Consider the following 22,750-nt stretch of genomic DNA (forward strand, 5'->3'; position numbering starts at 1 on the left):
TATGAGTGAACAGAGCCAATCCCCAAAGGTTACATGATATATGATTGCATGTACGTAACTTTCTTGAAATGACAAATTTATAGAAATGAGAACAGATTAGCAGTTGACAGTTTATAAGGAGTAGATGGGGTGTAAGCAACCTGGGATGGCTATACAAGGGCAATATGAAGGATTCTTGTGGTGATGGAAACATTTTGTATCTGCCTGTAGCAGTGTCAATATTTCCGTTGTGATATTTTACTATAGAGTTGAAGATGCTACCATTAAGAGAAATTAGGTAAAGGATACATAGGATCTTTCTGTATTATTTCTTGTAACTGTATGTAAATTTATAATAATTTCAAAATAAAAAAGTTTTATCAAAAAAAGAATTTTTAAAATTTTCACATTGGAATGCCTGGGAACATTGGCATAGAGGGCCAATCTAAAGCAGTTAGATAGAACAATGGTAGGAATAAATAAAAGACATAAATATATAACCAATTAGATTAATCCTGAAGAACTTGCCCTAAGATTAAGGAAAATGGTATCACATTCAGAAATTTACATGTGGTTTTGTTTACATTTTCACTTTAATATCAGACTATATTATTTTACAAAAGTCTACATCATTATAAAATAACAAAAGTAAAGGCTGCCATTACTTGAGCACTGTGTAGATTTTCAGCACTGTATTGCTCTGCGGGTAGCTTTACAATCATTGATGCACTAGATCCTCTCAAATCTCGTAGAGACTAGAACCATAATTATTTTGAAATGCTTGAGACAAACAGAGGTGAAGTTAATTATGTAAGACCAAATAGTTAATAAATACTGGATTGAACTAAAGTATTTGTGACCTGAGAACCCAAAGTTTTTAAACCCTATACATCCACCAGACAGATTACCAGAGATTTTAATTCTTGGTCCCTCTCTTTCCCTCTCCTTCCTCACCCCTGATTCTTAGTCACACCCCCACCCTCCTTTCTCCCTCCCTGCCCACCTCCCCACCCCACCCCCCACCCCCGTCCCTAGCATTTAATTACAGCCACTTTATGTCTGGCACTGAACTAGATGGTAGAAATAAAAGATTATATGTACTGATAATTCAGGTCAGTAAGATATAGTCTTCATCTTTAAAATAATGCTCTGTTTCTCTTTAAAGAAAAGACAGTATTTTGAAAGAGCAAGTTGACAGTTTACTTCTGCCCCCTCATAAACTGTTCTGATCCTTCTTGTCTCAGAAAAATAAGAAAGTTTAATTTTATATATATATAAAATGCTAGTATTTTGCTGCCTTTTGCCCCATGACAACTATTAAGAACTTGTTCTGGCTGGCAGGGCTTTTCCCTCTCCAAAGTGCCAGGAGGATGATGAGCTGGAAATCAGGAGTTCAGGATTTATTCTTATGAAACCATCATTCTTCTAAATTCAGGACAAAAGGAAAACATCTACTCACTTCCTTCATAGTCCAAAATATATTCCATAATATTGGGGATACATCCATTTCTGTCAAGATCAAAATGTATAGATATGAAAATTTGAATAATGAACTTTAAAATGGTTTTAGAAAAAAATTTATCTCTCCCAAATTTCTGTCATATAGGAGGCTATATTATCTTGCTAACTTAATATGTTAGTTACTGATTTTTGAGCACAAAAATGTAATACCGGATGCTTTTAATAATGAACATGTCATGTTTTTTTCTATCTTAAAAAAATTATCTATTTATCAATAACAATAATTTGCAATCCTGGATTTTTTACTCTATTTTCTTTAAAATTATATAATTATATATCCCTTTAATTTATGAGCTACCTCAAATTTACCACTTGAAAATTTGTTAAAATGAAAGCAAACATCCCTTTTTCAAAATGCGTGTGTGGTTTTTTTTTTTTACTTCTTATTTACTATTTCTATTTAGAAAAAAGGTTTTTATTTTTATTTGCATATTTATGCACAGTGAAGCCACAGAAGGAGAGAATGAAGGTTTTCTTCTCAGAAGGGGACATCTGTAGATACCCTAAGCTCATGGGTAGCTTCAGGGTAAGATTTAATTAGATGAGAAAGGGAAAGAAATCAACTGTAAGAAAATCATCCATGAAAATCACTTTATTGCCACATAGCTGGTATCCTGTTCAGAATTCCATAACTTGGCAGACATTGGGAGCATACTGCCTGATAACTGAGTATCACTGTATTTCTTGAATAGGATTCCAATGAGACACATATCCATGGGGATCTTTTATAGTGAAATAGAAAACTCAATTTTTCTCCAATAAACTGTGATGTAACACTGTTTTTCAGAATAAATGAAAAGGAAGATAGCAGAGGAAAGAACCATCGTGTGCCCACATGCACATTCTGCCCATTGGTTCTGAATTATTCAGCTACTATGTGAAAACCTGGGCATAAGTCCTGACCTATCGTGCCAGTTACACCAGAGCCATCTGATGGTTTGTTGACATTCAGATTTTTAGTCCCCCAAACAGAGTTCCCACTGAAGCAGAATCTGCTTCATTCTTACTCATTCTACAGGGAGAGAATTGCTTCTCTAAACATCTACAGCCTCCTGGGTAGTTAGCATCTTGAATCACACCTGGAAATGACTACATAGCTGGTCCATAAGGCATCAACAGCAGGTGTCCTGCACTGTGTGCAGAGGAAGCTCTTTCCAGTACCTAAATCTAGGACTAAGAAGTGTGTTTCTTTCATTTATTATGATGTTATTCCATGGTTCCAGGAACAGTGTTTTAGTCAGCAGATGGAGAGCTAGATCACGCCTGCCTTCTTATTTATTATCAATAGTTTGCTGTATCCTTAGAGGAATGAACAACTATTGCACTGCTTAGAACAAAAAGAAAATTATATCATAAAATTAGTGTTAAAATCAAGCATCTATTTTTCTCGCTCCCCTTTAGGGGGTGTCCAATAAATGATTTATAGGCACTTATATAATGCACTTTATGACTGTTTATAGAATTGGCTATTCAAAGCACAATTCTTCTGGTCATATATTGTACATCATAGAGTTTAATTACAAGTGTATCTGCTTCACTATGTAGTAAATGTTACATGCATGTTACCCCACAGTACATACATATTTCATGTTATAATTATGCATTTCACAATCTAAAGTATGCATTTAATTATACAAAAAAGTTTTACAATTTACAAACTTGGTAGATGATAAACACCATTTTTTTAGGAAGGAATGAGGGGAATGTGAAAACAGGGGTTCTGTTAAAGAATGCATACTTGAAAATTTAACCTTTCTAATATCAATTGCTTTTATCTTTAGAATCATATATTTTAATCCAATATATCATATATGTCTTATAGAATGTTTTAACTGAGCGCCAAGATGATGATATTGAGAATCATATTTCTTGTTTTTACAAACCCAAAAGCATTTTCTGTGAAAAGGCAAATATTTTAAGTTTGTGAAATTTGACATAAATACTCTTAGATGTGTCTTTTGTTAGCCATTCTCTTTTGGACCTTCATAGACTTTCAGTTAATACTGCTGCCATCACTCTTTTAAAACCTGATCTCTGGAATGAAGCTGAAACTTCCTATTTACAAAGAATTTGCTCTGAAATTGACCCTACCTCTCCCAGGGTTAGGCTCGTTTAAGTGTCACCTCTATGTGAGCACATCTTGCTGAACAAGCCACTGTTAACATTTTCCTAGAAAAGTACCTGCTTCTTTTTCCATACCTAAGTTGTGTAGATTGGCCTCTAGTCTATTTGTTGCATCACTGTAGATGACTTTTTCTTTCTGTTGCTGCTTTTAATGTTTCCTAAGTTTTAGTTTTCATCAGTTTTGCCTAAAAGAAAACTACTTTAATACAAAGACACAAATAGATTAAATGCACAATTATGGATAAAGATATCCTATGACAATGCAACTAAAAAACGTTGGAATGACTATATCTCAGAGGGCAAAATATTACCAGACATATAGAGGATCAATTCATAATTATGAAAAAGCCAATTCATGAAGGACATAACAATTCTAAACCTTTATGCATTGAATAATGTACCTTAAAAACACATGAAGCAAAAACTACTAGTACTGCAAGCAGAAAGACAAATCCATAATTATTATCAGAGATTTCAGAAACCTGAATTCAATAATTAATTAAAAATATGGGAGAGGGCTTCCCTGGTGGCGCAGTGGTTGAGAGTCCGCCTGCCGATGCAGGGGACACGGGTTCGTGCCCCGATCCCGGAAGATCCCACATGCCGCGGAGCGGCTGGGCCCGCGAGCCATGGCCGCGGAGCCTCTGTGTCCGGAGCCTGTGCTCCGCAACGGGAGAGGCCACAGCAGTGAGAGGCCCGCGTACAGCAAAAAAAAAAAAAAAAAAAAAAAAAAAAAAAAAAATGGGAGAAAATCAGTAAAGACATCGAAGACTTGAAGAATACTACCAACCAATCAGACCTAATTGACATTTATAAAACAGTTCACCCAACAATGAAAAATACATATTGTTTACAAGTGCTACTGTATTTACCAAGAATGATTTACTTTTGGCCATATAACAAGTCTCAATACATTTTAAGTACTCTAAATTACATAAAGTATTAATATATTCTTTGACCACAATTGATTTAAAATACATACCAACAGAAAAAAGATATATAGATAATTGCCAAATATTTGCAGACTATATAACACATTTGTAAATAATGCAGGGGACAATGAAGAAATACAATTGAAATTTGAAATAATTTTAAACCAAATAGCAATGAAAAGATGGCACATAAAAATTTGTAGAATGCTGCTAAAGCAGGAAAGTGGGAAATTTACATCACTAACTGCCTAAATTAGAAATTATAAAAGATATCAAATCACAGACCTCAGCTTCCACCTTCAAAATTTAGAAAACAATTAGTGCAAAAACCAGAAGATAGGAAATGGATATCAATGAAAGAGTAAAGAGTCAAAAAATACAGAAAAATTGATGAAACCAAAGGTAGTTTGCTGAGAAGAGAAATAAATATAACAATCATCCAGCCAGACTAATCACAAAATGAAGTCATAAACTACAGGAAATAGGAGTGAGAAAGATAACATTGCTAAAGATTCTACAGATATTTAAAATACATTAAGGAAATAACATGAAAAACTTTAAAGCAATTCAATTGACAACTTGGATAAAATGAAAAAAATTCTTTAAAAAGAAAAATTATCAAAGTTTGCTTAGAAAGAAATATATAACCTAAATGACTCTAATCCATATATAACCTAAATGACTCTAATCCATTAAAGAAATTTTAAAAAAATTTAAAACCTTTCTCACAAAGAAAACTTCAGTCCCACATGGCATTACTGGGAAATTCTATATAACATTTAAGAGAGAGATAATACCAATTCTACATGATTCTTCCAGAAAATTGCATAAGAAACACTTTCAAATTCATTCTATGAAGCTAGAATTAGTATGAAACCATACCAGACAAAAAAGGTATTACAAGAAAAGAAATCTACAGAACAATGTCTCTCATGAATATAGATGCAAAAAAACTTGTCAAAATTATAGCAAATTATATTCAATGATATTTAAAAAGGACAGTATAACTTGGCAAAATAGTGTTTATCTGAAGAGTGCAGTGTAGGTTTAACATTTGAGAATGAAGTCATGTTATTCATCATAGAAATAAACTAAAAGATAAAAGCTATGCTATCATCTCAATAGATGCTAAAAGAACCACTGACAAAATTCAACATCCATTCTTGGTACAAACTTTCTCAGCGCACTAAGACTATAACCAAACTTTCTCAATCTCATGAAGGTCATGTACAAAAAAACCTTATGGCTTATACCATATTTAATAATGAAAGACTGAATGCTATAATGTTAAGATCAGGAAGAAAACAAAGATATGCACTCTCACTATGTCTACTCAACGTTTGACTGAGAGTTCTGGCCAGTACAAGTAAATAAGCAAAGTATAATTGATTTTTTTTTTAAAGACTTAAAATAATATATGAATGTACCTGTACTTGCCAATGAAAGGACTGTTCATGGAAAAAAAAAGTGATAAAATTTTAAAAAGAGCTACTATAACTGCATTGACACCAGGTCAATATGCAAAAATCAACTTTAATTCTATATTCTAGCACAAATTTAATTCTATATTACAGTAATAATCAGAAATTGAAATAAAAAGAATCATAAGATTTACAATAGCAAGATCTAAGTCTGTCTGAAGATGTGCATATCCTGAACATTAAAAACTGTAAAACATTGCTGAAAAGAATTAAAGAAGACCTAAATAAATGTAGACATATAGTATGTATTTAATATATATAATAAAATGTATTTATATACATTTAATTATATTCATACATTTACATATTATATGCATATATTTTATTTATATTTATTAAATGTATGTATATAAATTTATATAAATTACTGTTATGTCTAATATAGTATTTATATACCAGAAAACCAATTATTGTTAAAGTGCTAATTCTACTCCCAAATTAATATATATATTTAATGTAATATCAGTCAAAATCCCAGCAGCCTTTTGTAGAAACTGATGATTCTTAACTTCATATAGATCTATGAATAATCAAATCATTTTGAAAAAGAACAAAGCTAGATAACTTATCCTATCTGACATTAAGACTTATTATGAAGCTATGTTATTGAGAGAGTGTGGTACTAACATCACAGCAGACAAATAGATCAAAGGCATAAAATAGATAATCAAGAAATAAACCTACATGTAAAAGCAAAATAATTTTGGAGAAAGATCTAAAAGCAAATCAATTGAGAAATGTTAGTCTTTTCAATAAATTGCTCTTAAACTAAAATTAAATTAAATTTAATTTAATTTAAATTGCTCTTAAACTTTAATTTATAACTTATACCTAAAAAAATTAGTGTATAATGACTTATATCCAAAATATGCAAATGAACTTTGACACATGTGTCACACCTGCAAAAATTAATACAAAATGGTTCGTCACCCAAATGTAAAATGTAAAACTTCAAAAATTCTAAAAGTAAACATAGAAGAAAAAATGGTGACCTTGGGTTAAACAAATGTTTCTTATTTATGATGCCAAAACTATGATCCATAAAGAAAGAAATAGGACTTTATCAAAATTAAGAACTGGTTTCTGTAGAACACTATTAGAGCAATGAAAAATAAATAAATAAACTGGGAGAAATTCCTTGAAACCATATACCTGATAAAGAACTTGCAACCATAATACATGGAACATCTCAAAACTCAATAACAAGTAAACAATAAAATTAGGCAAAAATTTCGAATAGACCTTTGGCCAAAGAAAATATTGTTGTTCAGTTAGCATAGAAATGATATACAACATTATCAGTCATTAGGGCAATGCAAAATGCAATGAGATGTCTCTATATATTATCTATTGGAATGGATAAAGTTAAGATGACTGATCATGCCAAATACTAGTGAGGATGCAGAGGAACCATAACTCATGTCCTGGTGGTGAGAATGTTAATTGCAAAATGTCTTTGCAAAACAGTTTGGCCGTTTCTAAAAAGCAAAATATGTATTTTATTCTTGTATCATCCATCCTATCTACTCTTAGGTATTAACCCAAGAGAAATTAAAACAATTGTCCGTACAAATACTTGTGTACCAATGTTCATAATAGCTTTATTGTAATAGCTTAAAGTTGGCAACAAACCAAACATTCATTTGGCGCCAAATGGGTAAGCATATTTTGTCATATCAACACAATGGAACACTATTCAGCATTAAAAATGAAGTGACTATTGATACACATAAAAACATGAATGAATCTCAAAATAATTATGCTGAGTTAAAGAAGCCAGACAGAAAGACTAATACTGTATGATTTAATTTATATAAAATTCCAGAAAATAATCTATAGTAACAGAAAGTGGATCAGTGGTTTCCTGAGGAAAGGGATTGGGCAAGGAAAAAGGGTCAAAAAGGGAACTGGTTGTATAGCTATATCTAGGCAGTGATGTATATGGTCGCTATCTTGATTGTGATCATGATTTCACACATATATGTGTACAACACAACTTGAACACTTTAAAGATGTGAAGTTTATTATATGTCAATTATACCATTATAAATTTGTTTAAAAGTTAAAAAGTAATAAAATATGCAAAAAGGCAGTAGCTAGAGAAGTGCATTTGTATATCAATGAGAATGAGCCAATAGAGAATCAGATATTGATTATGAGGCACGGGGTTTAATTTAAGGAGAAAAATATTAAAGAAGGCGAAATAAAATTGAATTCAGAGAAAAGAAGGATTATAATCAAAATAAAAATATATTTTATTATAAATAAAAGAATGACAGAGATACATAGTATAAGTGGACTAAACATTTAGGGGTGGCAAATGAGAACATTCCACTTTGTAGTGAAATCAAAAACTTGTGAAAAAAGAAAATTTTGAGAGAAGAGGAAAGCTATACATTGTTTCCTTAGAGAGCTGGAAGGAAAATTACTGTACAATAATTGCAGTGTTAATAGAGATGTATACATCATGATGTGGAAGGAGAATGCTGGAGGAAGTGCAAAAGATTTCAGGATAGAAGAGATATATATTCTATAATGTGAAAAGGGTTCTGAAGCTGCCAGCATATAATAAAGACCATATTTCTTTAAATATTATTTAAGGTACAGTATTAGTATGACCAAGATTAGGCTGTTGTTTTCTTTCCTTTATATTATTGGGTAGAAGTAGATGAACAGAAATGAATATGCTGATTCATGAAATGGAGCTCATTAAGCTTTATTTTCATTTTTTTTTTTTTTTTTTTTTTGCGGTACATAGGCCTCTCACTGTTGTGGCCTCTCCCGTTGCGAAGCACAGGCTCCGGATGCGCAGGCTCACGGGCCTAGCTGCTCCGTGGCATGTGCAATCTTCCCGGACTGGGGCACGAACCCATGTACCCTGAATCGTCAGGCGGACTCTCAACCACTGTGCCACCAGGGAAGCCCTCATTATTTTTAATAAGTAAGACATACTTATTATTATGCCAGTACCAAGTCAGCTGTCAAACGTAGACTGAAATAAGATGGACAGGTATGTATGACATTTCTATGAATGGTTAGGGCTACACATTTCAAGTGTGCATAGTGTAACAGGAGTCAGTATTCATAACAGATGCCATATGTAGCATGGCAATACAATCATAACATTAATTATTATCCTAAGGCTATGACTGCTACAAGAAAAAAAACACTATAATCCACAAATCAGAGTTTCTTTTTAGAAAATAATGGGAAAAAATAAGAAAATTGAACCAGAAATAACCCAAGCTTGTCAGACTGCTAATTATCTACCAGTATCCATTCTCTTCTTTCTTAGTCATAGAGTTTGGGTAGGCATGTGATCACCCAGCTAAATACTAATTTCTTTTTTCTTCTTCTTGGTAGGTGTGGTCACGTAAATCAAGTTTGCCCAATCTGATGTGTATGATAGAATGGTTGCCTATTCTAGGAATGGTTCATAAAAGGATTAGTTATTTCCTACTTTAGTCCTTTCTCCCATCCATTTGCAAAAAGATGACAGAAACAGAATAGCACAGTTGACACAGAGAATGGCAAGAATGTCCGAGCAGCCAAAACAGCCCTAATATGCCTACCTTTCTACAATTACTTACTTCAACCTTGTTTCAGCTATTATCTTTTGTGGTCTTCTTGTTTGAGCAATTTATCAAAATCTTCCCAGAGAACTACCAAATATGCGATAACCATAATGGCTACTGTTTATCAAGAGCTTACAATAAGCCAGTATTTTCTTATACTATTTATATCCTAAACAACCCTATAGGCTATAGAGAGAACAATGAGACTGGGAGAAAATAAGCAGCATGCACAAGTTCAGACATTTAACAGGTTGTAGATGTGGAATGGAATTTGAACCTCGATCTTGGGGGGGGGGTAAAGTTCTTCTTCCTTCCATTATGTTACAGAATCTTTTCAAAAGCGAAGAAAAAACTTCATAGAAGCAGCAAACACCCAATCTGAAAGATGTAAAAATGAATCTGATGTCATGGCTTACCCATTTTTGCATTTCTAGAATTTCTAAGACATTTAAGAAATGCTTTAAGCTGCTTTAAGTTATTCATTAGAAAGAAATTCTACCTTCTCTGTCTGTGTTAGCAAGAAAAGTAGCTGAGTGACCTTGTAGGACTTTTCCATGATAACATCAAAAACCAATTCAAAGATATGGGTGGCATACAATCAAAACAATATGCCTCTTTTCAAAACAGAAGTAGCAGAATCAGGATGGAAGTGTCTTTCTTGCAGGGCTTGTTGCTGTTGTTGTTTATTTAATAAAGTTTACTGATAATATATAATCATTAACAACTACTGAATCAATAGTATAACACAATTATAAAGTGCCTCAGAAGCATGTGCCCTTAAGGGAGTGTGAGATGGCAGAGTGGATAGTAAAATCTGTGACAGTCTTTATTTAACACAGCCAGCTAAGGCAGCCACATAGGATTTAGTAGTTAAGAGGCCATATAGCAACAGCAGCATATCCAGCCAGTTCTCAGAGAAGGAGCGTGGCCCCCTCAGTGTTGAAATCAGTGTGGCTCACCCAGAGCTATTTAGGAGCATTGGGTATAGCAGGACCTCTAAGGGTCCACAGCCACAGGAGAAGTGGCACACAGATGAGAAAACTCCGTTTGTCAGGTTATTGCTTGTGACCAAATGGTAGCTTACCAACTGCTGCCAGGGCTCGGGAGAGTGACCCAGCAGCTGCTTCTGTATGGGAGAGCATACTTCATGAAAGGACAGATTCAGTGTTGCAAAGTAGGCCAATTCCCAGGATGCCTGTGAAACTCTGATAAGCCCAGCTTCTTTCCTTATAGCCTAAGGACACAAAGTGGAACAAACTTAGGTAGCTTTCTTTTTAAATTTTATTTCATTTTATTTTTGTTTTGTTTTGTTTTTGCCAAGAGTATGTGGGATGAAAAAACCACTGACTGAACCAAATAATGACTTAAGATGAAATTTCAGAATAAGTTATAGAAACCAGGCTTAATTATTGTGTTAAAATACTGCTTCTAGAAAAAAAAAATGTTAAAATGTTCCACTATTGCATTTGCTTCATAGTAATATAATTTACTTCTCAGCTAGTTGTCAATTCTTATAAGCTACATCTTCCATTTAGCTTTTCCTACATAAACTTGACGCTATCTCATGCCAGAAATTATAATCATCAAAACCACTGAAGGAAAGAATAGCAATTGTTAAAAAGTAATGAGAGGCATGTGTGGTCATCGGGTGGTAATAGGAATCAGAGTATTGCAGCAGAATCCCCCATGACTCCCCTTTCCCACATACACAATACACTCATACCTATCTTCTCCTAGCATATTGCCTCAGTCAACTAAACCGGGAATCACAACTCATTGCTAGACCATATTAAGGATGGCACCTGCCCTTTGAGCAAGAAAACTAGAGGCCTCAGGAATTTGGTTCTTTGTCCACACATGCACTACCCCATTTGTGATATCCTCTCAATTATTTTTTAATATGTATATCTTTAAATATGTGCATTTATATAAACTCACAAGAGAGAAAAAGAGCCTGCAAAATACAAATGCTGCTGAAGCTTGCCCATATTTTCAAAAGATTTTATGGACAGCAACAAAGTTCAGCAACTGTCTTTTGAGCAACCTCGTAGGTGGTTAGCAAGGCAGACATGATCTCCTTTACTAGGACTTAGAGTCTTGCAAAAAGACACACCTTAATCAAATATTCAGCAGGACATAAGCTATTTGCGTTCAGAGATGGTTTTGTGTTCTATATATATAACAACCTAGAGCAGAACTGGGCATATATTAAGGACTCAGTAAATACTGACTCCTAAGTAAAGTTCTATGAAGAGCTTTAGTTCAACATAACCTAATCTATATGGTCAGGAAAGAATTCCCTGCAGAAAGAATATTGAAATTCTAATCTAAAAGTTATGAAGATGTTAGCTGGGTGAAGAAAGATATGAGACCATCCAAGCAGAGGAACATATGGGAATGTTTCTAAGATGTTAGCACGATGTTGTGTTCATATAAATGGAAGAATTCTAACAGGGGATTGGAAAGTAAAGAATGGTATAAGAAGACAGGTAGAAAATGTATAAGACAAAAAGTCTTAAAGGGCGCCATATAGACTGGGTATTTTTTGCTAAGAACAATAGAAAGTCATTGGAAAAATCGATACATTTTGTCTATTTATTATGTTTTCATTCATTAATTCATTTATTATTTAATTACTTTAATTTCTCAAAGCTGTTTCAATATTAGGAGATATTATATTGACTCAGATCAAATCTTCCATACCTAGTTCTGCAATCTTAGAGGAATCACTTAACTTTTTCTTGTCTTAGTTTTATCATTCATAAAATATTTTAAAAATGTAAATAGGTAATCACCAACCTTCCCTTGTCTAAAAGCTTATCCTTTGTAACAGTTGCAAGTATTTTTTAACAGACCCTTAATTTAATGTTTGGCCAGCAATGGGTACCTTCCCTTAGTGAGCAGGATAATCAGAAGAAGAAGAAATGCCTACTTCCTGACATTGTGCCTATTTACATATACTGTTGCTTTAGTTTCAGTTCTCGTAAAAGCAAAATCTATGTATCAATACAGACAGAGGGAGGAGGTGGACAGAGCTGATTTGGATGAGGGGATCAGGAGGATAGGATAGGACGAAGAAGGAAGAAAAAACAAAAGGACCATTGTTGAGCTCCTTACTGCAGTGGACAACTGAGGCCCCATCCTACTTAGAACCCTCTGAGGATTTGTGTAAAATGCACCTTAAAATTGCACCTCCAGCTTACAGGGATATAGACCAAATTTCTACACCCTCTTGCTCTCATTAATTGAAGGCTAGTTCTGAGAATATTAACTCTTTGTACTTCTAAGCTGTACCAACACGTGGGCTTAAGGAGACTTCTGTCACTCAGGAGACATCTCTGGAGTAGAAATGCAAAAAAAAAAGCCCCAATTAGTTCCTGAGGGGAACCAAAGGTCTACCAAGTTGGCAGTGTGAGGACACAAGGAATCAGTAAAGGTATAGAGAGTGATTCTAGGGAATCTGAGTATAATTCCATGGGAAAGAGTAGTCGTTAAAGGGGTCTATGGTGATAAGTGATTGCCCTATCTGTATTTTATACTGAAAAGTTTGGATGCAATGTGGAAGTCAGTTTAAAACTGGGAGACTCCCACTCGAATACCTCTTTAATTCTTATTTTAAAATGTCCACACTCAATATTCTGTATATTCTACTCAATTAATGTAGGGAGGCTATAAAAGTGATACAAATAATAGATTCATAAGATGATAGAATGAATGAAATGGTGGGGAAAGAACTATGAAATATTTTGGAAATTAAATCGACTTTATTTGAGGACTGAGTATGGTGAAGGGAGGATTATCTAGACTGATTCCCAAGTCTGTGGCATGAGTGACTGAGAGTAAATTAATAACATCAACTAATACTGGGAATACACATAAGAAAATATTTGTTGTCATGTTTTGTGTTTTTTATAGTTATGTCTTGAAAATAGGAAGCTGAATTTACTTTTGAATGATGACTCTAAGGTTTTAGCTTGAACTAGCACTAGTGATTTGGAAGTCATTCAAATACCATTATATTTCCTGCTCAATCAGGACTTGTTAGAAAAATGTTTGATTCCAACTCTGAGACATTAAATATACAGTATAAACCTGGAACACATTGTCACTTCAGAGAGCAAAAAACTAACAAAGTCCACATGGATCATGTTACAAGAACTTAGGAGCCAACTAGAAAAGGTACCAAAGGCCAAAAATGGAACTTTTTTTTAATCATTAATTTTAAAAATTGCAACTGATTAAGCATATCAGATATTTAAGTTTCTGAGGCCATAATGGGACAAAAAAGCTAATTTGCTATAATTGGAGGATGTGAGGGAGCAGCCTACTGTTTTGAAAACTAGTAATTAATGAGAAAAAAATAACATTTATTCCTGCTATTCCTATGCAAATTTTATCACTGTATAATTAAATAGTAAACAAAAGATGTTTTTATTATACAAGTACACAGGTAAGCAAATGTAAAAGGAACAATAAGATTAAAGAACATTGTTTTATAACTCCAATAAATCAATGGAGCAAGACATTGATTATTGACAGTTATTAATAGAATAAAGAGTCAAGCAGGACTTTCAAAGATGGAGTAGGAGGACTAGAGTTCGTCTCTCCCCACAAACACAGCAAGAATACATGTACAAATGGAACACTTCTCACAGAACATCTGCTGAACACTAGCAGAGGACCTTGGACACCTAAAAGGACAAGAAAGATCCCCATGTAACCGTGTAGGATGAAAGAAATAAGAAGGGAAAAGAAAGAGGAGAGGAAGCAGGACGGGACCTGCGCCCCTGTCAGGGAACTGAAGGTGAGGAGAGGTTCCCACATCTGGGGAAGCCCCCTCACCAATGGGGAGATCTGGGACAGAAGGGGAGCTTTGGGGGCTTGGAGGAGAGCTCAGCAACCAGTCTGTGGCAGGCAAGACAGAGTGAGACCTACACAGATGGCCCATGCCACAGCCCTGCACAGCCCAGCCTGAGATGAGTGTCCACTGGTGCACACAGGGGTTGGGTGCCGGAACGTGGGGTTTGAAGAGCAGCCCCAGGGAGGGGACTGCTGTTGGCTATGAGGGGACAGCCTGAAAGGATGGGAGTGAGGAGCTCCACAACTGGGAATGCTCGTGAAGGAAGTCCGAACTGCCACAGAAGCGAAGCACCATTGTTGAGTGACCCGCAATGGGTGGGGACACCATTGAAGCCTCTCTCCTCATGCGCTGGCTCCTGCCTCCACTGGCACTAGGGAGAGCTCCTGCCAGAGCCGGCTCTGGTGCCCCAGCCCTTGCCTCCTCCATTTCCTCCCCCTGCCTGGGCAACCCGCTTGCCCAGATCTCCACCTGATAGATGCACTTTCCAATTGCTACCCCAACACCCTCCTTCCTGGGTGGCCTGCTCACCCCGATGGCTGCCTCAGCTCCTTCCTGTCTGACGGGTTCGTGGGCTCTGGCAACCTCTAAAGCAGACTCCAGAGGGAGGAGCACACACAGAAGTGGGGCTGAAACCACAGCTGAGCCCTAGGGGTCATGTGACTAAGGAAGAAGAGCTGAAATCTCTCCTCCTGGCTGTGTGAACCACAGAGTTACAACTCCAATCATGGCTTCCTAAATCCAGTGCCTGCAAAACATCCCAAAGGACAAGTGCTCCTGCAACTGGGAAGGGTCTAGCTTTAGCAGCTATGGGATTTGTGAGCATGTACATGCAGGGGTTAGGCCAGGCCAGAGTCTGAGCTGCCTCCATATCTCCCAAATGGGGCCAGATGTACAACTACTGCAGCACCTGACCTCAGTGGATCTATTCCAGTGGCCTGAGGAAAACAATGCCTGATAGTTACCAGGGTCAGTGGCTGGTATACCCACAGTTAAAGTGGGACTGAGAGCAGTGCCAACAACAGTGTACTTTGGGAGCCCGCACAGTGGGTGAAAGGGGACAAAACAGTGCATATTCACAGATGAACAGCTCCAGAGCAGGAATACTCAGTGGCTTCTCTCCCAGTGGGAGTACTCCAATCCCACCTACCTTGCACCACAAATCAGAAACGCAGCTCAGAAACGAATCTGGGACCTCTACTCCAACAACCAGGGAGCAGATGATGTCCCTGATAGGGCAGTGACAACCACACAGCAAAGGGGAGGAACCACTCAATATCCAGGGCAGGGTCTGATCACCACAACACCAATCAAATCTCTTATTAAGGGGATAACGGCACAAACCTCTGGACTAACCTCACCAACCAGGGGACAGACATCAGAAGCAAGAGGAACCATGATCCTGCAACCTGTGGAGAGGAGACCACAAACACAGTAAGTTAGACAAAATGAGATGACAAAGAAATATGTTGCAGACAAAGGAGCAAGATGAAAACCTAGCCACGACATTCAGAGAAGAACGAGAAATAAAAGAAATCCAAATTAGAAAAGAAGAAGTAAAACTGTCACTGTTTGCAGATGACATGATACTATACATAGAAAATCCTAAAGATGCTACCAGAAAACTACGCAAGCTCATCAATGAATTTGGTAAAGTTGTTAATATACAAAAATCTCTTGCATTGTTATGCACTAACAACAAAAAATCAGAAGGCAAAATCAAGGAAAAATCCCATTTACCTTTGCATCAAGAAGAATAAAATACCTAGGAATAAACCTGCCTAAGGAGACAAAAGACCTGTATCCAAAAATTATAAGATACTGATGAAAGAAATAAAATATTACACAAATAGAGGGAGAGATATACCATGTTCTTAGGTTGGAAGAATCAATATTGTGAAAATGAATATACTACACAAAGCAGTCTACAGATTCAATGCAATACCTATCAAATTACCAATGGCATTTTTTCACAGAATTAGAACAAAATTTTTTACAATTTGTATGGAAACACAAAAGACCCGAATAGCCAAAGCCATCTTGAGAAAGAAAAATGGAGCTGGAGGACCTAGGATCTGTGTCTTTAGACTATACTACAAAATGACAGTCATCAAAACAGTATGGTACTGGCACAAAAACAGAAATATAAATCAATGGAACAGGATAGAAAGTCCAGAGGTAAAGCCACACACCTACGGTACCCTAATCTATGACAAAGGAGGAAAGAATATCCAATGGAGGAAAGACAGTCATTCAATAAGTGGTGCTGGGGAAACTGGACAGCTACATGTAAACAAATGAAATTAGAACACTTCCTAACACCATACACAGAAATAGACTCAAAATGGATTAAAGACCTAAATGTAAGGCCAGATACTATAAAACTCTTAGAGGAAAACATAGGCAGAACACCCTTTGACATAAATCACAGCACAATCTTTTTTGAACCACCTCCTAGAGTAATGAAAATAAGAACAAGAATAAACAAAAGGGACCTAATTAAACTCAAAAGCTTTTTCACACCAAAGGAAACCATAAACAAAATGAAAAGACAGCCCTCAGAATGGGAGAAAATATTTTCCAATGAAGCAACTGACAAGAGATTAATCTCCAAAATATACAAACAGCTCACGGAGCTCAATATCTAAAAAGAACAAGCAACCCAATCAAAAAATGGGTGGAAGGTCTAAATAGACATTTTTTCCAAAGAAGACTTACAGATGGCTAAAAAGCACATGAAAAGATGCTCAACATCACTAATTATTAGAGAAATAAAAATCAAAACTACAATGAGGTATCACCTCAAACCTGTCAGAATGGCTGTCATCAAAAAATCTACAAGCAATAAATGCTGGAGAGGGTGTGGAGAAAAGGGAACCCTCCTACACTGTTGGTGGGAATGTAAATTGGTACAGCCACGATGGAGAACGGTATGGAAGTTCCTTAAAAAGCTAAAAATAGCACTACCATATGATCCAACAATCCCAGTCCTGAGCATATATCCAGAGAAAACCATAATTCAAGAAGATACATGCACTCCAATGCTCATTGCAGCACTACTTACAGTAGCCAGGACATGCAAGCAACCTAAATGTCCATCAACAGAGGAATGGATAAAGAAGATGTGGTACATATATGCAATGGAATATTACTCAGCCATAAAAAAGAATGAAATAATGCCATTTGCAGCAACATGGATGGACCTAGAGATTGTCATACTGAGTTCCATAAGTCAGACAGAAAAAGACAAATATCATATGGTATTGCTTACAAGTGGAATCTAAAAAAAGTGTACAAATGAACTTATCTACAGAACAGAAATAGAGTTACAGATGTAGAAAAGAAACTTATGGTTACCAGGCAGTAAAGTGGGGAGGGAGGGATAAATTGGTAGATTGGGATTAACATATATACACTACTATATATATATATATATATATATATATATATATATATATATATATATATATATATATAATAACTAATAAGAACTTACTGTATACCAAAGGGAACTCTACTCAATACTCAGTAATGGCCATATACTGGGAAAAGAATCTAAAAAAGAGTGCATATATGTATATGTATAACTGATTCACTTTTCTGTACACCTGAAACTAAAACAACATTGTAAATCAATTATACTCCAATAAAAAATTTTAAAAAACTAAAATAATTTCAGTTTACTAAATAATTTTTTTTAAAAAGAGTCAAGCAGACGTGTTTAATGGTAGAAGAACATAATATGAACTATACTTTCTTAAAAGAATTGAAACCAAAATCTATCAAGCCTCTATATATAATGCCAATTTACTGGAAATAGAGCCAAAAAGTACACTTAAACTACAACATAAGGAAAATATCAGCAAAATCCTAACAAATTCTATAGAAAAAGTGATCTAGTTTCCTCAACAATTTAATTTCTAGGAAAAAAGAAAACATCGAAGATGAACCTATGTATTAAAAGAAAGTTAAAAAAATATTATCCAAACATAATGTGTGGAATGTCTTTGGATTCTGAGGCAACATAATTGTAAAAGTAGACATTTATGAGACAGCTGAGCTATCTGTAATTTTCAAATAAACGCTTAAAGTCAGAACTTGCTTCCTAAATCCTCAAGTTTCTGTAAATAATATAAGCCTCCACCTATATTTTTAACATTAGTCTGAGTTGTTTCAGTAAAACCTAAGATTAACTAGTGGTATGTGTCAGACAACTGTTTTATAGCCAAATGCCAACAGAACCGAGAGATAGAATGGTATATTTACAATAGCAGGGCATCCACGGATCACTCATGAACTGGAACAGGTTACTGTGGAAATGGCCTTTAATATGGTTAGTCAATAACCACTATACACTCATAATGCAAAAGGGTGATATGTAGTGTACAGCAAAAATCATGATATTTAGCTGCTTGACATTTTGAAGATATAATCAGATTACTAATGTGACATTTCAAAACCAGAAATGGTTATCATAAAAAGTAAATTATCAGATGGGGAGATGGGTAACTCAAAAAGTGTTGATGCCTATTAGAATGTAGAGAAAATGGCTGTATATACCATATGAATTTGCTGCAAATGACGTGTGTGATAAAGAATAATGTGGCCTCTAAAACAGGAAAAGAAAATCTACTAGTAGCCGTATTTTCAGACTCCATTATTTTCTTTTTTTATCCTGAAGACAAATTTCTATTTCAATTGCTTTTTATAACTGTGGATAACTACATATAAGAATGTTATATATCTGAATGGCAGTAAGCACCCAGTGAGATTACTGGGTAAGGTTTATTATCTTGTTAGTATCACTTACATTTACCAATAATAGTTCGAAAGTTTCCCCACGGTATAAAAATTAGGTCAGATGGCTCATCAACAGTGTATCATATGGATTAAGATATCTGGAACTTTCTATAATACCTGATAGGAATCATGGGTTTCCAATTTATTCTGTCAAAGAAGAATTATAGATATTAATCTTCAGCTGGAAGATATCCACAAAAGAACTATAATCTCTCAATTTACAAGGATGTATTTCTCTTCCCCTTGTATTTATAGGTGCTATGACATCATAATGCTGGGAACTATCGTATTTATATGTTTTCTGCAAAGGGATCACTTACTGTAAGACTATTATACTGACTGAAGAACAGTCACTAAAATTGAGGCAATCAGGAGATCCCCTCCTATATTACTAAATTTTTACGTGGTGAGAAAATTTCTTTGGGCTATTTAATATTAGTGTGGATTAATTAGTACAATGGAGCAGGAAATCAGGAACATTATTTTCCTAAAGATGTGATCTGTGCATGTTTACCTGAGAAATTATCTGACCTCCTACCTGTTCTGACACTTTTACTCAGGACAGTATCTTGCAGAATTGCCTGAACATATTGATACTCATGATATCAAATGTGGGTCTGCTCTATTCTCCCTGCTTGTAAATATCTATAATTTGAAAAATGTTTGTTTTTCATGCATGCAATAAACTATATGGAACACATTACAATTCTGAGTGATGCTGTGCAACAGGAAACAGCAGTTTTGAACTGCAAAAATGAATTAAAAAATCCACTTGTGTAGGAAATCAGATTTTAATGAAATTATCATTAATATTTATGTTAAATGCCATCTAAATCTAAAGAGACATGTTAACATCAGTGTCTGAATACATTAGGATTGCTTGAATCTACATTTCCAAGGAAATATTTTGTTTTTATTCAAAAGGACTCTGATTTCTGCTCAAATGTTTATTGTTTTATTTGAAAATGCTTTCTCATTTTTGTTCCAGATGTTCACAGAGCAAACACAGAACATGGTAGATAAATGAGAGTTTACAGCTGTAAGCATAAATTGACTGTTTCATTCACTAACAAGTTACTCTGATAAGGTCTTCTGATGATTGAATAGCAAAATATTCTTTCCACATGGCTCTTATGGCTCACAGTATTATGTACTGGCTATGCAACATTTCACTTAAAATTTCTTCTTCTTATCCAATAACCACAGGCTGTATCTTTTTGCTCGTAAGAGGTCATTTTGATATTCACTATCTACTGTATTATGAAATTATGTTTCAGGAAAATATTATTGAAGCTTAAATGACAGTGTTTGGAGAGTTAGAACAAAATTATTAAAGTATGTAATCTTTCAGAAATGAAGGGATATGATAAAATGCTTATGATGAATTGTGATCAACATATCAAATGTAGTACAATATGCACAATATTTGGGTATAATTATACTCATCTATCATATATAATTGACCACATGCTTTTATACTAATAATCTCTTTCCCTACAATGATAATTCATTTGCATATTCTCAGTGTAATCAAAGAAATGTTTACTTTTTTTTTTTCCCTAGTTCCCTAGACTTACAATGTACTTTTCATCAGAGATGTCAGTAATCCTTTGGGTTCGTAGGAGTGCCATTAGGGAAACTTTCCCAGAATGCTTAGAAGTGTTTGCTTTATCAAACACTTTTATTTTTATGGAGTATAAATAAAAAGGAAAGTGGCCTATTTATAAATTGACAGAAGAGAACCCACAAAATTGTTTTCTGACAATTTCAGAGCCTATGCTTTGACTTTCAGAGCCTATGCATTTACTTTAATAGTAAAGTTATTGTTCAAATAATCTTAAAACTCCTTTTAGTAACTATCTTCAAAATAAGGCTACCAGCCTCTTAGAGAAGCAGTTACATCTTCTTTATTCACCATTCTTTCACCCAGTCTCTCCTAATAGATCATTTAAGAATTTTAAGGAACCTAAACTTTGTAGTGATTTTTTTTAAAGCAATCATAAAATGTTGTTCTTTCAATGATCTACTATCGTAGGGAAACGTGTAGCAGGGTAGGTGCAGGGAATCCACTTTCAACAATCCCCCAGGTGGCTGATACTCTAAATGTGTCCTCAGCACCATGAAGTATGGAACACAAGTCTTATGCCAAGAATAGTTTATATGCTCTACAGACTTCTCAAAAATAGCTTTGGGCTAGTAGTAAGGACATGTGTGTTCCCATTATCTTTCCAATCTAAAAATATAAGAAATATACCTAGTTCACTCTATTTCACAGGGAGATTAAAAATAAATATATAAACTCATTTCACAGTCAGACCTTAGTAACTGTTGTATAATAGTTTATTTTTTTTTTGAAGTACTCCTGTTTTCTATCACACAGCTTCCTCCCCACCTCACCATAAGGCAACATGGTGTTGTCATTCTGTACAGGCCTTTATCTCAAAATGAGCAAAACATAACATGCCACTGACATTTTTGTCTGATTTTAAAATTACCTTTAATTGTTGAACACACTCTGAGAGGTCTGACATCTTGGAAACTAGATCAGGAAATTATTTTAGAATAGATTGACTTCCATGTAATATGTCTTCAAAATGACAGTGATAACTCTCACATTTACCTTGTGTTCTCTTCTCCAGAAAGAGGGTCATTTACATTTTAGTTAAAGTGATAGGAACTGAAGTTGTGGAAAGAATACAATGATTTGTCCTATTTCATAAGGCAAGGAGAATGGCTTACTATGCAAATTCTTTTTCCTTTCCTCCTTTTTCTCTTTCTTCCTTCTCTTCTCTTCCTTCTTCTCCCCCTACTCTTTTTTTTTTCCTTTTTTTCTTTCTAAGGTTTTAGATGAGTGAATTTTCACTTTTAGATATCCACTCCTGGAAATGATATGAAAGTAATTAAGAATAAGCTGTAACCTTAATTGATAAATCTTTTCTTTGAGCTGAATATAGGTGTGTCTGTGGAAAAACATATCTAAGATAGACTGGGGAAGTAAAAAAGAGTTTTTACTTACATTAAACATGAATTTATGTAGAGGAAGGACATTTATCTTCCCCTTTTTAAAGGAGACTTAATCTTATTATTCTTTTTTGAATACCCTAAAGACACAGTTATTATCTTAATATATAAAGATATTAGATATATACATTGATATATACATATATCTATGTTTGTGGATCTATCATCTCTTTATCATCTTTTTAAACATCTGTATGTTTGTGGATCTATCTCTCTATCAACTCTTTATCAAGAGTGACCTTTATACATTTATATTGATGCCATGTATTCATATCAAACACAATATTTATAGATTTAATGAAACTCTATTTGAAGTAGCATTTTAAAAAGTGCTTTTATGAAGTGTGGAGCTTCAAATTACCTATATAAATCCAATGATAAATAATTGATGGATCAACCCCATTTTTTTAAATTCTAAATGCATAAGTGTGCTATTTAGTTTTCTAAAGAGAAAACTGG

Source organism: Mesoplodon mirus (assembly GCF_964341445.2).
Source record: "Mesoplodon mirus genome assembly, chromosome: 6".
Taxonomy (NCBI): domain Eukaryota; kingdom Metazoa; phylum Chordata; class Mammalia; order Artiodactyla; family Ziphiidae; genus Mesoplodon; species Mesoplodon mirus.